Source organism: Anomaloglossus baeobatrachus, chromosome 1 (assembly GCF_048569485.1).
Source record: "Anomaloglossus baeobatrachus isolate aAnoBae1 chromosome 1, aAnoBae1.hap1, whole genome shotgun sequence".
Lineage (NCBI taxonomy): Eukaryota > Metazoa > Chordata > Amphibia > Anura > Aromobatidae > Anomaloglossus > Anomaloglossus baeobatrachus.
In genome coordinates this window covers 188,155,946-188,169,964 of record NC_134353.1, presented here as the reverse complement: position 1 = coordinate 188,169,964, position 14,019 = coordinate 188,155,946, and the positions used below count along the sequence as shown (strand labels likewise).

The following is a 14,019-nucleotide window of genomic DNA, read 5'->3' as shown; positions in this document are numbered from 1 at the left end:
AAATTTCTTTTTGGACTTTTGTTTTTATTCCTTCTTCCAGGAGTCATACCTGTTTTTTTTCTTCCGTTGATACATATGTATGAGAGTTTATGTTTTCCTTAGCTGGACTGAGCCCTGAATGATACCATTTTACCTACAATCTAGTGGAAAATTTGGATAAGAATTCAAGTGCAGTGAAATACTAAAAAAGCACAACTCTACCATTATTTTTGGGTTCAGTTTTTAAGCTGCTCAATTTAAGGTAAAATGTACCTGGCAACATGATTCTTCAGGTCAACATCATTGCAGGAATACTAATGTTATACCTATATTATTATACTCTATATTTATACTATTTATATTTGGTATTGCTATAATTTTTTTGTATTTTCTTCTCTCTTAATTTAAAGGATGAAAGATTCAAATATTTATATACAATATATATATATATATATATATATATATATATACATACACACATACATGTATATGAGTTGGATTGCACTGCCATTTACTGAGATCCCCAACTTTTTGCTTTAATGAGGTTTCATGCAGGTTAAATAATTTAATACTATTATGGACTATCAAACTATTATGGACACAGCACATTAAAAAATGTGTTATGTTTAATTTTGTTCTTCATGTGTATTTTTCAGAAAGGAGAAGGTGAGTGACTTAAATTCGTACATACAATTAGGTCCAAAAATATTAGAACAGTGGCACTACTTTTTGCATTTTATGTGTTTACCAAAATATATTGAATATACATTTATATCGTTAATATGAGCAGACTCTTAACTTGAATTTGAGGATATTCATATCTTAATTAGAATAAAGGTTTAGGATATAGAAGCACTTTAATATGTAGCTGCCTCTCTTTCATGGGACCAAAAGTACTTGAAAAATTATCTCAAAAGCTCATTACTGGGCTGCAAGGGCTATTCCCTCATTAATTCATCATTAATTAAGCAGGTAAAATGTCTGGAGATTATTCCAGGTGTTGCATTTACATTTGGAAGCTATTGATGTGAACCCACAACTTGAGTTCAAATCAGCTATCAATGGAAGAGAAACAGAACATCATTAAGATAGAAAAAAAGAGGCGAAATCCACTGGAGTTAGTAGAAATGTTAGGAGTGGCCAAATCAACAGTTTGGTACATTCTGAAAAAAAACCCCAAAAAACAGAGCACACTGGTGAGCTTGGGTACTCAAAAAGGCCTTGACGTCCATGGAAGACATCAGTAGTGGATGATAGAAGAATGTTCTGTGGTGAAGAAAACCCCTTCACAATATCCATACATGTGAAGACCTTTCTCTAGCAATTAGTTGTGTTAAGGCACCGTTACACGCTACGATATATCTAATGATATGTCGTCGGGGTCACATCGTTAGTGACGCACATCCGGCATCGTTTGACATATCGTAGCATGTGACAGCTACGAGCGACTGTGAACGAGCAAAAATACTCACAGTTCGTTGTTCGTTGACACGTCGCTCATTTTCAAAAAATCGATCGTTCTTCTGCGCGCCGGTTGTTCATTGTTCCCGAGGCAGCACACATCGCTCCGTGTGACACCCCGGGAATGATGAACTGTAGCTTACCTGCGGCTGCCGGCAATGCGGAAGGAAGGAGGTGGGCAGGATGTTACATCCTGCTCATCTTCGCCCCTCCGCTTCTATTGGGCGGCCGCTGTGTGATGTCGCTGTGACGCCGAACATCCCTCCCCCTTCAGAAAGAGGATGTTCGCTGCCCACAGTGAGGTCATTCGGGAGATAAGTACGTGTGACGGGGGTTACCAACTTTGTGTGACACGGGCAACAAATTGCCCGTAATGCACAAACGATGGAGGCAGGTGTGATCCCACATGTGAACGCACAATAAATCTACGCATGTAAAGTGGCTTTTGGTATCTAAGTCTACCACAAAGAAAAAACGTCATGATAGCAAATGCAGAGCGTTCACCACAAAAGGGCAACCATTAATAAACCTCAAAAATAGAAAAGCAATATTTGGACAGATTAAATTAAGGTCAATCTGTACCAGAATGATGGGAAGAAGAAAGGATGTAGAAGGCTTAGAACGGTTCATGACCCAAAGCATGTCCCATCCTGTGTAAAACATGGAGGAGGCAGTGTGATGACATGGTCGTGCATGGTTTAAAATAGCACTGGGTCCCTAGTGGTTATTGATGATGTGTCTGAAGACCGAAGCAGTTGGATGAATTCTGTAGTGTACTTTCTGCTCAGATTCAATCAAATGCAGCAAAGTTGATTAGACGGCGCTTAACAATACAGATGGATAGTGACCTAAAACATATTGCAATACCAATCTAGGAGTTTTTAAGGCAAAGAAGTGGAATATTCTGCAATGGCCAAGTCAATACCCAATTCTAAACCCCACTGAGCAGCATTTCACATGCTAAAGACAAAACGTAATGTAGAAAGATCCACAAACAAACAACTGAAATCTGCTGCAGTAAAGGCCTGGCAAAGCATCACAAAAGAGGAAAGCCAGCGTTTGGTAATGTTCATGGTTTCCAGACTTCAGTCAATCATTGCCTAAAAAGGATTCTCAACAAAGTATTAAAAGTGAGCATTTTATATATGATAAGGTAAATCTGTCCAATTGCATTTGAGCCCTTGAAATGAGGAGACTTGGTAAAAAAATGCAATTCATAAGGGTTTTACAGCCTATTCTTTTTTCAAACGCTTTAATCAAAACTAAAAGTCTACACTTCCTTTTTTTCATCTGTTTTAATTTTAAATTAAAAAAAGTGTCATTTAAAGGCCAATTCTCAAAGATTTGGTAACTGTCCTAACATTTCCCGACATAATTTTATACCGTATATCACAAATGTGAAAACACTCCTCACATTTTTGTAAATATTTCATTATCTCTTTTCAACACTGAAGACATTACACTTTGATACAATGTAAAGTAATCAATGTGCAGCTTGTATTACAATGTAAATTTTGTGTGTCATCAAAATAACTGAACACACAGTAATTAATGTTAAATCCGCTGGCAACAAAAGTGAGTACACCCTTAAGTGAAAATGGTCAAATTATGTCAAAAGTGTCAATTTTCTGTATGGCCACCACTATTTTCTAGCGCTGCCTTAAGTTTCTTGGACACAGAGTTATATAGAACTTTACAGGTTACAGACCTTGCGCTCCTCCTTCTTCCATTTGAGGATGCCCCACAGCTGCTTAAAAGAGTTTAGGTCTAGAACCTTTTCCTTCAGTTTCTTTAGCACGGCCATAGTCATCTTGGAGGTATTTGGGATTGTTATCATTTGAAATACTGCCCTGCACCCAGTTTCTGAAGAGAGGAGATCATAATATTCTTTAGTATGTCACAGTACATGTTGGTATTCATGGTTGCCTCAATAAAATGCAGTTCCTTACAGCTGGCAGCACTCATGCAACCCCATACCATGACAATCCCACCTCCATGCTTGAGTGTAGGCAAAACACAATTGCCTTTGTACTTCTTAACTGATTGCCACCACACACTTGAAACCATCTGAACCAAATAAGTTTATCTTAGTCTCATCAGGCCACATGACATTGTTCCAGTAGTCAAAGCCCTTAAGGTACCGTCACACTAAGCGATGCTCCAGCGATCCCACCAGCAACCTGACCAGGCAGGGATCACTGGAGCGTTGTTACACGGGTTGCTGGTGAGCTGTCACACAGGCAGATCTCACCAGCAACCAGTGACCAGCCCCCAGCCAGCAGCGACGCGTGGAAGCGATGCTGCGCTTGGTAACTAAGGTAAATATCGGGTAACCAACCCGATATTTACCTTGGTTACCAGCGCACACCGCTTAGCGCTGGCTTCCTGCACACCTAGCCACAGTATACATCTGGTTAATTACCCGATGTGTACTCTGCTACGTGCGGACGCTGGTAACCACGGTAAACATCGGGTAACCAAGAAGCCCTTCCCTTGGTTACCCAATATTTATCTTCATTACCAGTGTCCGCCGCTCTCACCCTGCCAGTGCCGGCTCCCTGTTCCCTGCACTCCTAGCCACCGTACACATCGGGTTAATTACCCGATGTGTACTCTGCTACGTGTGCAAGGAGCAGGGAGCCGGCACTGGCAGCGTGAGAGCGGCGGACGCTGGTAACGAAGGTAAATATCGGGTAACCAATGGAAGGGCTTCTTGGTTACCCAATGTTTACCGTGGTTACCAGCGTCTGCAGAAGCTGGCTCCCTGCTGCCTGCAAATTCAGTTGTTGCTCTCTCGCTGTCACACAAAGAGATGTGTGCTTCACAGTGGGAGAGCAACAACTAAAAAACGGTCCAGGACATTCAGCAAGAACCAGCGACCTCACAGCAGGGGCCAGGTTGTTGCTGGATGTCACACACAGCGACATTACTAGCAACATCACTGCTACGTCACAAAAGTTGTGCCTCAGCAGCGATGTTGCTAGCGATGTTGCTTAGTGAGACATGGCCTTTAGTCTGCATGTCTTCAGCAAACTGTTTTTCTTTCTTGTGTGTCCTCATTGGAAAATTATCATCTCTAGAAGAGGCTTCCTTTTGGGGCAATAGGCATTCAGACCAATTTGATTCAGTGCATGGCATATGTTCTAAGCACTGATAGGCTGAGCCTCCATCCCTTTAACCTCTGCAGCAATGCTGGCTGCAATCATAGGTCTATTTTGAAAAGACAACCTTTTTTAAATGACTCTGAACACATATACTGTACTTCTTTTGTCAACCATGGTGAGGCCTGTCCTTAGTGGAACTTGTCTTATTAAACTGCTATATGGTCTTGGCCATGGTGCTGCAGCTCAGTTTCAGTATGTTGGTATTCTTCTTATAGCCTAGGCCATCTTTATGTAGAAAAACAATTCTATTTCAGATCCTCACAGAATAATTTGCCATGAGGTGTCATGTTGACCTCCCAGTGACCAGTATGGGAGCATGAGCAAGCAATAATATCAAATTTAACACACCTGTTCCCCATTCACATATCAGAGCTTGTAATGCTAATAAGTCACATGACAGTGGGGAGGAAAAATGGTTTTCACATAAGAGTGTACCCATTATTGTTGCCAGCTGATTAGACACCAATGGTTGTGTGAGTCGTTATTTCGAGGCCACATCAAATTTACATTGTTATACAAGCTGTACACTGCCTACATTTTATCAAAGTGTCATATTCTCACTGTTGTCCTATGAAAAGATATAATGAAATATTTACAAAAATGTAAGGGGTGTATTCACTTTTGTGATATTAAATATATATATATATATATATATATGTATATATATATAAAATAAGTAAAGATCCTTGGCTCAATTGAAAGTGTTATTGTTTGATCACCCTTCCTATACACTGCAATACTATAATGTTACAATATATAGAAAAAGTCATGGTCTTCTCTCACGCTAAACCTGTGCCTTACTTATCAACCCATTTCTACACCTTCAATGGGTGCCCTACTAGGATCATTGCACTTCAATGCCGATGTCAGACACTGACTTGTCAACTACGGGATAATGCCCAATATTAACACTGGAAATATTTAACTTTTCCTTTAGTATTTGCTTAAAATGCCAAGCTAGAGATTGAATTAAAATTAACAAACAATAATGCTTTAATACTTTTGTATTACAAAGTTTTATGTATTAGTAAGTGAAGTAAATACACAGAGTATAAAGTTACTTGTTATTTTTCTGACATGGTAAAAAGAATCGAAACAATAATGGCAAGTTGCTATTCTTTTGCATTCACCAAATAAAGTCTAATCAATAATTTTAAATGCTCCAAATTTGTGTAATTAAAAATACTAATTGTCCAGTAATAAAAAAACTCTACATAGCTAAAGGAATATATAAATGAAAAACAAAAATAAACATAACTTAAATCAAAAGATCCAAAACAAGCAGCTCATCAATAGGCTAAGGCAGAATACGTTAATATTTTCCAATCTTTGAAATTCAAATTATGAAAAAATAGCTTTTCTTACACCTGATTGACTTTATGTACTGTTGGTATATCATTTCTACAAAAAAGTATATATCTTTGAATTGTAAACCAGTAGAGAGAAAAAAAGATTCAAAATTGAGAGGTATCAACTATAGATGATCCAATCTCCTAAAATTTGAATTCACTAAGTTCAGTAATGTTTTCAAAAAAAATGTATTCCCTACATACTCTAATTGCCCTAAAAGATGTGTATAACATTTTCTCTTAAGGGTGCTTTACACGCTGCGACATTGCTAACGATAGCTAGCGATGTCGTGTGCGATAGCACCCGCCCCCGTCGTTCGTGCGACATTTGGTGATTGCTGCCGTAGCGAACAGTATCGTTACGGCAGCGTCACACGCACATACCTTTACAGCGACATCGCTGTGACCGCCGAACAATCCCTCCTTCATGGGGGAGGTGCGTTCAGCGTCATAGAAACATCACTGCAGCGTCACTAAGCGGCCGCCCAATAGCAGAGGAGGGGAGGAGATGAGCGGCCGGAACATGCCGCCCACCTCCTTCCTTCCTCATTGCCGGTGGACGGCAGGTAAGGAGATGTTCATCGTTCCTGCGGTGTCACGCGTAGCAATGTGTGGTGCTGCAGGAACGACGAACAACCTCGCTACTGACCAGACAACGATTTTTGGTAAATGAACGATGTGTTGCAGACCAACGATTTTTAACTCTTTTGCGATCGTTTAAGGTTGCTCCTAGGTGTCACATGCTGCGATGTCGCTAACAACGCCGGATGTGCGTCACAAACACCGTGATCCCCACAATATATCGTTAGCGATGTCGCAGCATGTAAAGCACCCTTTAGTCTCCCAGGATTGCATTCAAGCCGTTTCAATTTTGTTAATCTAAGCACAGGCTTAGTAATGTCAAAATGACCTCACTAATGGCAACTCAGCAGTGACCAACATCATATTTAATAGCAAAATGCAATAACAGTCTGTTCATGTTTTAAAATATACAAATTGTTCAAAAATTATCCCTTTTAGCCATTTGTGATCAAGCACATTGTTCTGTGCAGAATACAGACTCAAAATAAAGAGCATCAAAATCAGATTTAATATCATGCTGCTGTGACTGAAATGAGTGATTAGCCATATATTCCATAAAGCCCTCTGATTTCCCCCCATTTAGCAGTGGCAAAGGTGATCAATATTTCCCTGCGTTGGGTAGTACAATTTCACAATGGATAAAGCCATTGGGGGTGCTGTTGCTTCTGCTATAGCTAGTATCTCTCACATTCTTATCCATGGTATATTGTTTTCTCACATTACACCACCCATTCCCATTGCAAATTTTTCTTTTATGATACACTTTGTACAACACTATAATTAACTTTTCACCATCATTTTAAACCTCTAATCAATCAACCATTATCAAAATGAACACAATAAAAAAATGCTCGGCAGGTGATTACAAAAACTGAAAGCAAAATGTTACTGCAAGCCAAAGTATAACAGAAGCTTGTGTGGTCATGCAAAGGTAAATGTCTCAATTTTTGTTTTTTGCTTTCAATAAAATAGAACCCCTTTTCCAAAAATGGCAAAACTAAAAATTCTGTGTAGATTCATGACCAAAAGGCCAACACGGGCAACAGAGCGCTGTATTGGTGGTGGCATGCATGGATTTAAGATTTAAGCAATAAAACGGATATGCAGAAAAAAAATTGTAAGCGACACACACATATTTTGTGTGGAAGACAGTTGCAGTTAAAAGTATTGTTTCACAAACTACATTTTAATTAAATATTGAAACAGTAATCATTCCACAATTGGTGTAAATGTCCATGTGCTGATATAATCTTAAAAAAAATACGCCCTTGCTTGAACTGTATAATGGTTGTGTCTGACCATGCAGGAACAAGGAATGAATATACCACAGCTCTGGGTCAGACAAAGAAGAATAAGTGATTGCGCAGCTGCTGCTTTCTGTGAGGTAAAACATTTATCTACCTGTTTTATCACATGAGCAAGTGTTTCTTTCAGGTCTGTAATGCTCTAAGCTCATCATAAGTCAAGTCACTGACATAGGAGCTATGGCTGTGCTTGGCAAACATGTCACTGACATTATTTATAATTACATCAGTGGGCTGGAGACATAGTGGAAATACTTACTCATGTGATCCCTTGCTGTCCTGTCAATACATTAGTGTTACTCTATTTACTCTCATGACCAGTAGGGTATGGTATGTTCAGACCATGATGCTGCATGATCAGAAATATCCATCATTACACAGTGCATAGCAGCAGCACATTTATAAGATTAACTTATCACAGAAACATCTGTTACACCACATTTAATTATGGAACTTATTTTTAACCCAAGAAATATTGGTTAAAATTGTATTTGTCCATACAACAACCACTTTAGTGACTTGAGTTAAGGCAGTTTTCCTTTGTATTTTTCATAAATAATTGTTACCCTTCACAAACAGCTTTGCACAAGAAATAGAAACATGTAGTACAGTTAGATGTTTGTGATAAGCAATTACACCTTATATAGAAAAGGACAGCTCCTCCAGGGGGATTCAGTGAAGAAACATCTTTATTCCATATGCAATATTTCGACGGGTGCAGGGCTCTTTTTCATGCTTGAAAAAGACCACTGCTCCGGTCGAAACGGCGCATATGGAATAAAGATGTTTCTTCACTGAATCCCCCTGGAGGACCTGTCCTTTTTTATATCTGTTGTGCAACTATTCAAAGAGGATCCCTTGGTTGGACATGCTTTTCCTGTTACGTTTAGTAACATTACCACTATTGAAGGTGCTGTGAGCACTTTCTATCAACTTATTAAGCAATTACACCTTGTGACACTAATTTTAGATTTTGTTTTCCGAAAAAGTATTGTGTTGTCTTGTTTCTGCTTTCTATTGCATTATCAGTGAAGAAAAACTGTGAAATAGTAAGTAAAATGAAGCATTTCAGATGCAATCTTCAACATATTAAACACACTGACTCTATCACTACTGCTGATAGCACATCTTCTATCTCTCATTTTCCTATTAGTTGAATCTTTGTATTATTTCCAGACTACTACTACTCATTCTCCTCAGTGCTGCAATTACATAACACATTACGTATGGTGTACATCATGCTTGAGGACTTTCTGTTTCTATCTCTAGTTCCTCCTGATTGGCATGTGATGTAATAGCTGCAAGGCATTATGGGAAAGCCAGCACAGTTGTGCCAGAGGTCATGTCAGTCTTCTGTAACTGATGCAGTCTTCTGCAATATGTAAAAAGGCTACAAGCATTTTTTTGGGCAATTCATGCTAATCAAATTGCCAAAATTTACTGGGTCCGGCAAATCTTTCATAGGATTCAACTCAAATTTAATTTGTATATTAGAGATCATTCTCTAATTACTTCACAAACAAAACATATTAATTGCAATGAAAATGCATAAAAGAATAATACACTAGTTCTAAGTGTAATAAAATATAGATTTTGCTGCCACACTGTGTATCCCAGAAATACATAAGACAAAACACAATTGCTGTACAACAGGATAATAACCTTGGGGAGTCTTGTACTAATTAGGATTTGCAGATATGTTATTTTCAAGGATAGCTGCTCTTTGCAACACAGTGGTCTAGGCAAGACTTGTTATTCATCTTTGATGTTGAAAACTCCTTATGAAGTGTGAAATGAAATGCTTTAAAATTGTTTCGATACCAAATGCACCAAAATAGCAGTATTGAGAAATAATCCATCCTCTAGTAAAGAATAAAACCCCATCCTAAAGAAAAACATTCTCTAGAAAGTTCTTATTCTCGAGCAAAGAAATGTTCAACGAAGTTAATAATGCCGATGCAGAATTGACCAGTTTTTACGCCAGTTGATGGAGAAAAATACTTATTTCTTCCTCACATCATGCCTGTAGATTTCACCCTTAACAGCAGAATCTGACATGATTTGATTTGGCTAAAGTGTTATGAATAGCAAACAATGAAACCTTCTACCTTGAATGATTTGAATTCATAAAAGACACAAATCAAGAAAATATAACCTGACTGTTTAAATATATTTCTATTGCCCACCAACCTGTTATATTGAAAATTGTTTCCATGTGACAATTTGTAATGTGAAAACTCTTTTGTCATCTATGATATGAGAATGAATAAAAAATCTGAGAATAAAAAAAATGAAATCTATTTCTATGCTGGGATTTGGTCACTCCGAGCACATGACAGATTACCCACTGACAATGTGAGTCAATGTGCAATCCTACCATCTGTGTGAAAAAAATAAAATCAGCATGCAACAGTATTGTCCATTATTCAAACAAGACAGTGCTAATGTCAATTATACTTAAATATTTTGGAGCTGTAAACAGACACAGTCAGACTCGCTGTCATGTTTTGGAATCATGACCCAAACAGATGATCTTGTGCAGCATGGTCAGTTTCCTCCCATGCTAAGCTACAGTCTGGTCACTCACTGTCCAAATGCTGATGGTATTTTATTTTTGCTTCTATTTTTTTGGTTTCTTGTTGTCAGGTTTTTCACTTGATCATTTTCTCTGTGCTATCCCATCCTGGGTAGGACTATTTATACTCTCCATATACGCAGACAAGAAAAAGGGTAACAATGTTTTGAAGTTTTGATTTTCAGTCTCCATATCTCACCTTTGATTGCATCTTTCAACATGAGACTACCTTCATTTTATAAATAATCATCTTAGATATCTCATACATATATTTGATTTGCTACTATTTAGCAAATGATTAGATATGCAGAATCTTGTCATGTCACTGCATTGATAATATATTGATCCTAAAAATCTAAATTAAAATTTTCATTATTTTGTATGTATTTTTTAAATCCAATGGAAAATTCTGTGCATGCTCTTGATCAGATTCAAGTATGTCTCAACCGAAATCAAAATGCTAGGTCTCTTCTACACGGTCCCAATGTTAGGACTTACTGGTTGACTCACTTGGGTCACATTTTCTTCAACACTACCCACAAGTGTTTGATTGGGTTGAAGTCTGGGAACTGGGGGGCCCAATCCAGCAACTCTACTTCATTGTCATTGAACCATTTCTTTGCCAATCTATATGCTTTGGGTCATTGTCATACTGCAATACTACGTCATTTTTTCATACCCATAGTACTTGAGTGTACAAAGTAATTTGTCTTGTAGGATACTCACATATAGCTCAGCATTGAGACCATCAACAATCCTAATCAATTATCCAAGGTCTTTGGCTGTGAAACAATCCAATATCATCAGCCTTACTTACTCCATCGCACTTGATAATCCCTTAAATTTCTCGATCCATTAGCCACTTTTTCCAATGTTTCTTCTAGACCAATTTACACCTATTACAGCTTAGTCTTTTGATTTTTGTCTAAATTGCCCGTTTCCAGTCTTCTACTCTCCATTTATTGTTCTTCTGTTCAAACTCGAGCTGATGCTTCTTATGATGATATTAAAGTCAAGACTTCTTCACCTTTCTTCAGGCCGCATTGTAGACTTGTGTAATGTGCATCTCATGTTGCTTGCATGGACATCTGTGAGCTCACTGTTATGAAGCATATGAGCCACCTCTACTGACATGATTGTCGCGCCACAGCTGAGATGAGCCGAATTGTTGACTCCAATATTGTGTCTGGACACCCACCTCTTGGGTTTTGAATAGATGGACGGACTTCATATTATATTTTTCCTACTGTCATGGCACTCACATGATGCAGTTTTGCAATTTTCTTCACTGAGAGAAAGCTATCAATAACTCAATAACCTGGATGATGCTGTTTCTTTTTTCTTGGGAAATTTTCTTTATGGCTGCTCCTTGATTTTAACCATTGACCTTTTGCTTGGGAATCAAAATAATAAAACATTGAGCTATTAGGGAATCAGAGTAAAGGTTATAATTTGTATTATACAGGTAGAAATAAAAATTCAGACACTAGGAGCAAAACAGTAACAATGCACTAAAATAACAAGAATCGTATGCTAAAAGATGATTGTCTATAAAATGAAGGTAGTTCCAAGCTCAAAGATGTAGTGGATTGTGAGATATGGAGCCTGAAAGTAAAAAGTTCAAATCATTGTTACTCTTTTGCTCCTCACTGTACCAGCATTCTCTCCTGGCTATATTTCTATATGGATGACTGATAAGGAGTTCCAGCCCTGCAGCTAAGGGAATTTAGCAGAAACAATGTTGTTTTTGCTGTGTATTTTCTTTTGCCTTTCCTACACTTACCTTTTGTTTTCTGGTAGGTTATTAGGAGTTTACCCTTGCTTGCATTTATTATTTCCACTTTGTCCATTTGTGCATGTTTTGCATTTCCACACCCTGAGTCCTTGTCTATTTCTGCATGTTTACCCTATCTTGATTTGTATTGTTAGTAATCTCCCCTTTAGTTTCTCAGGAGTTTGCTAGACAACAGGCCTATGAGGCAGACAGGTCGAATTGTGGGTTTCTAGTTGTGTGGCTAGGGATATTCCAGTCTGTGCAAAAACCATTAGGGTGATGTGCAGCTAGGGATACCAGTCTGCATAGGAGCCAGTAGGGTGCAGGTGTGGTTACAGTGTTATATTACCTTTTACCTGTGTTGGAATATGCACATGCACAACAATCAGAGTGCCGCATAGAGGAACATGTGAGTTCTCAGGAGGGCCCCTGTGTAGGAGTGGGCCCCCACTCTTATATATGTGTCATCGTGGGCACAATATACTTGGTTTACTATGTACAAAAAAAGGCAGCACCTCAGCATTCATTCATCAATCTATCCAGTTTTTTTTATTATATTTATATTCATAGGTAAATTTGGGAAAATTTTGTGTGTTTTGGGGTTACAGCCCAAACCCTCTTTGGTTGTGTCCATTAATGTTCCTGTATAGAAATTTTAAAGTCAAAAAGGTCTGAAGTTACTGCATGGTACTGATCTATGCATTACTATGTTCATCTGATTTTAGCCACAGTGGTTACATTTTAAGATTCTCATGATAAAATATATGGATAACTCTACAAAATTATACATAATTGCCAATATTCAAGCAAAGTGAAAAGTAATTGTTATGATATTTTATGACCTAAAGCCACAGAGTTTACATGATATCACAACATTGAATTTTCAGAATTTAGAAGGGGACATATTGTAACCAAAATCTCTGTTCAGGCTTTGGGCCATAGTTTATATTTCACGATATAAAAAATAGGAAACATCTTTGACTTTATAATTAGTTCGGGTTAAACACCTGGGACCCCAGCCAATGCAAAGAATGTAGCAGCAGAATCCCAGAATACATTTCAGCAATTTCTTTGTGCAACCATATTCTTACAGAATTATCTTGACTCAGTAAGATATCAAAGTGCCAAAAGAATTCACTTCAGCTCGGAGACATCTAAGAACTTCAGTCTTTGCTAGAATGCCAGTATCGGCAACCTTGCAGCATAATAACTGTTTAAGATTAATGTTTTAGTGGGTCCTAGATATTAACTATCAAGTGAAAATGTTGTGGATATGTAACCTTTCTGATGGGTTACAATGGAAATCGATGACAGAAACATGTAGTCATGTATCCAATCTATACTGGGGAAAACATGCCAGCGGGGCCAGAGATGTATTTTTAAAGAAAGAGTTAACCTTGTGTAAAGGATTAGTGCTGACATGTTCACAGGGGGTTTAAATATTTCTTTCTTACGTGAGTTTCTTGTTTTATAACACAACCAATGTTTTGCAAACAACTTAAAACATATATAGAACTATATGGAAAGGATGCCGCTTTCCAAAGTTGCTGAACTTGAACTAGGATTCTCAACTTAAATCATTACAAAACCTAATAAATATTTTGCTACAGAAACAGATATACACATCTGTTAAAACTTACTTTCTCAAAAAATCAAGTAGTAGTTGTTGAATTTTGTCATGTTTCTAGAAAAAGTGCACTTAATATATATAATTTTATGTGCATTATTTCATGAACATTTGAAGCACTTTAAAGTGAACCTGTCAGGTGCAATATGCACCCAGAACCACGAGCAGTTCTCTGTGCATATTGCTAATCCCTGCCTAACCGTC

At 37.9% G+C, this 14,019-nt stretch overlaps 1 protein-coding gene across 2 annotated transcripts in view; it reads right to left on the bottom strand.

Annotated features, from left to right (window-relative positions):
* Positions 1 to 14,019, bottom strand: part of FSTL5 (follistatin like 5) — a 1,179,512-nt gene that overhangs the window by 947,045 nt on the left and 218,448 nt on the right. The window lies entirely within an intron of this gene.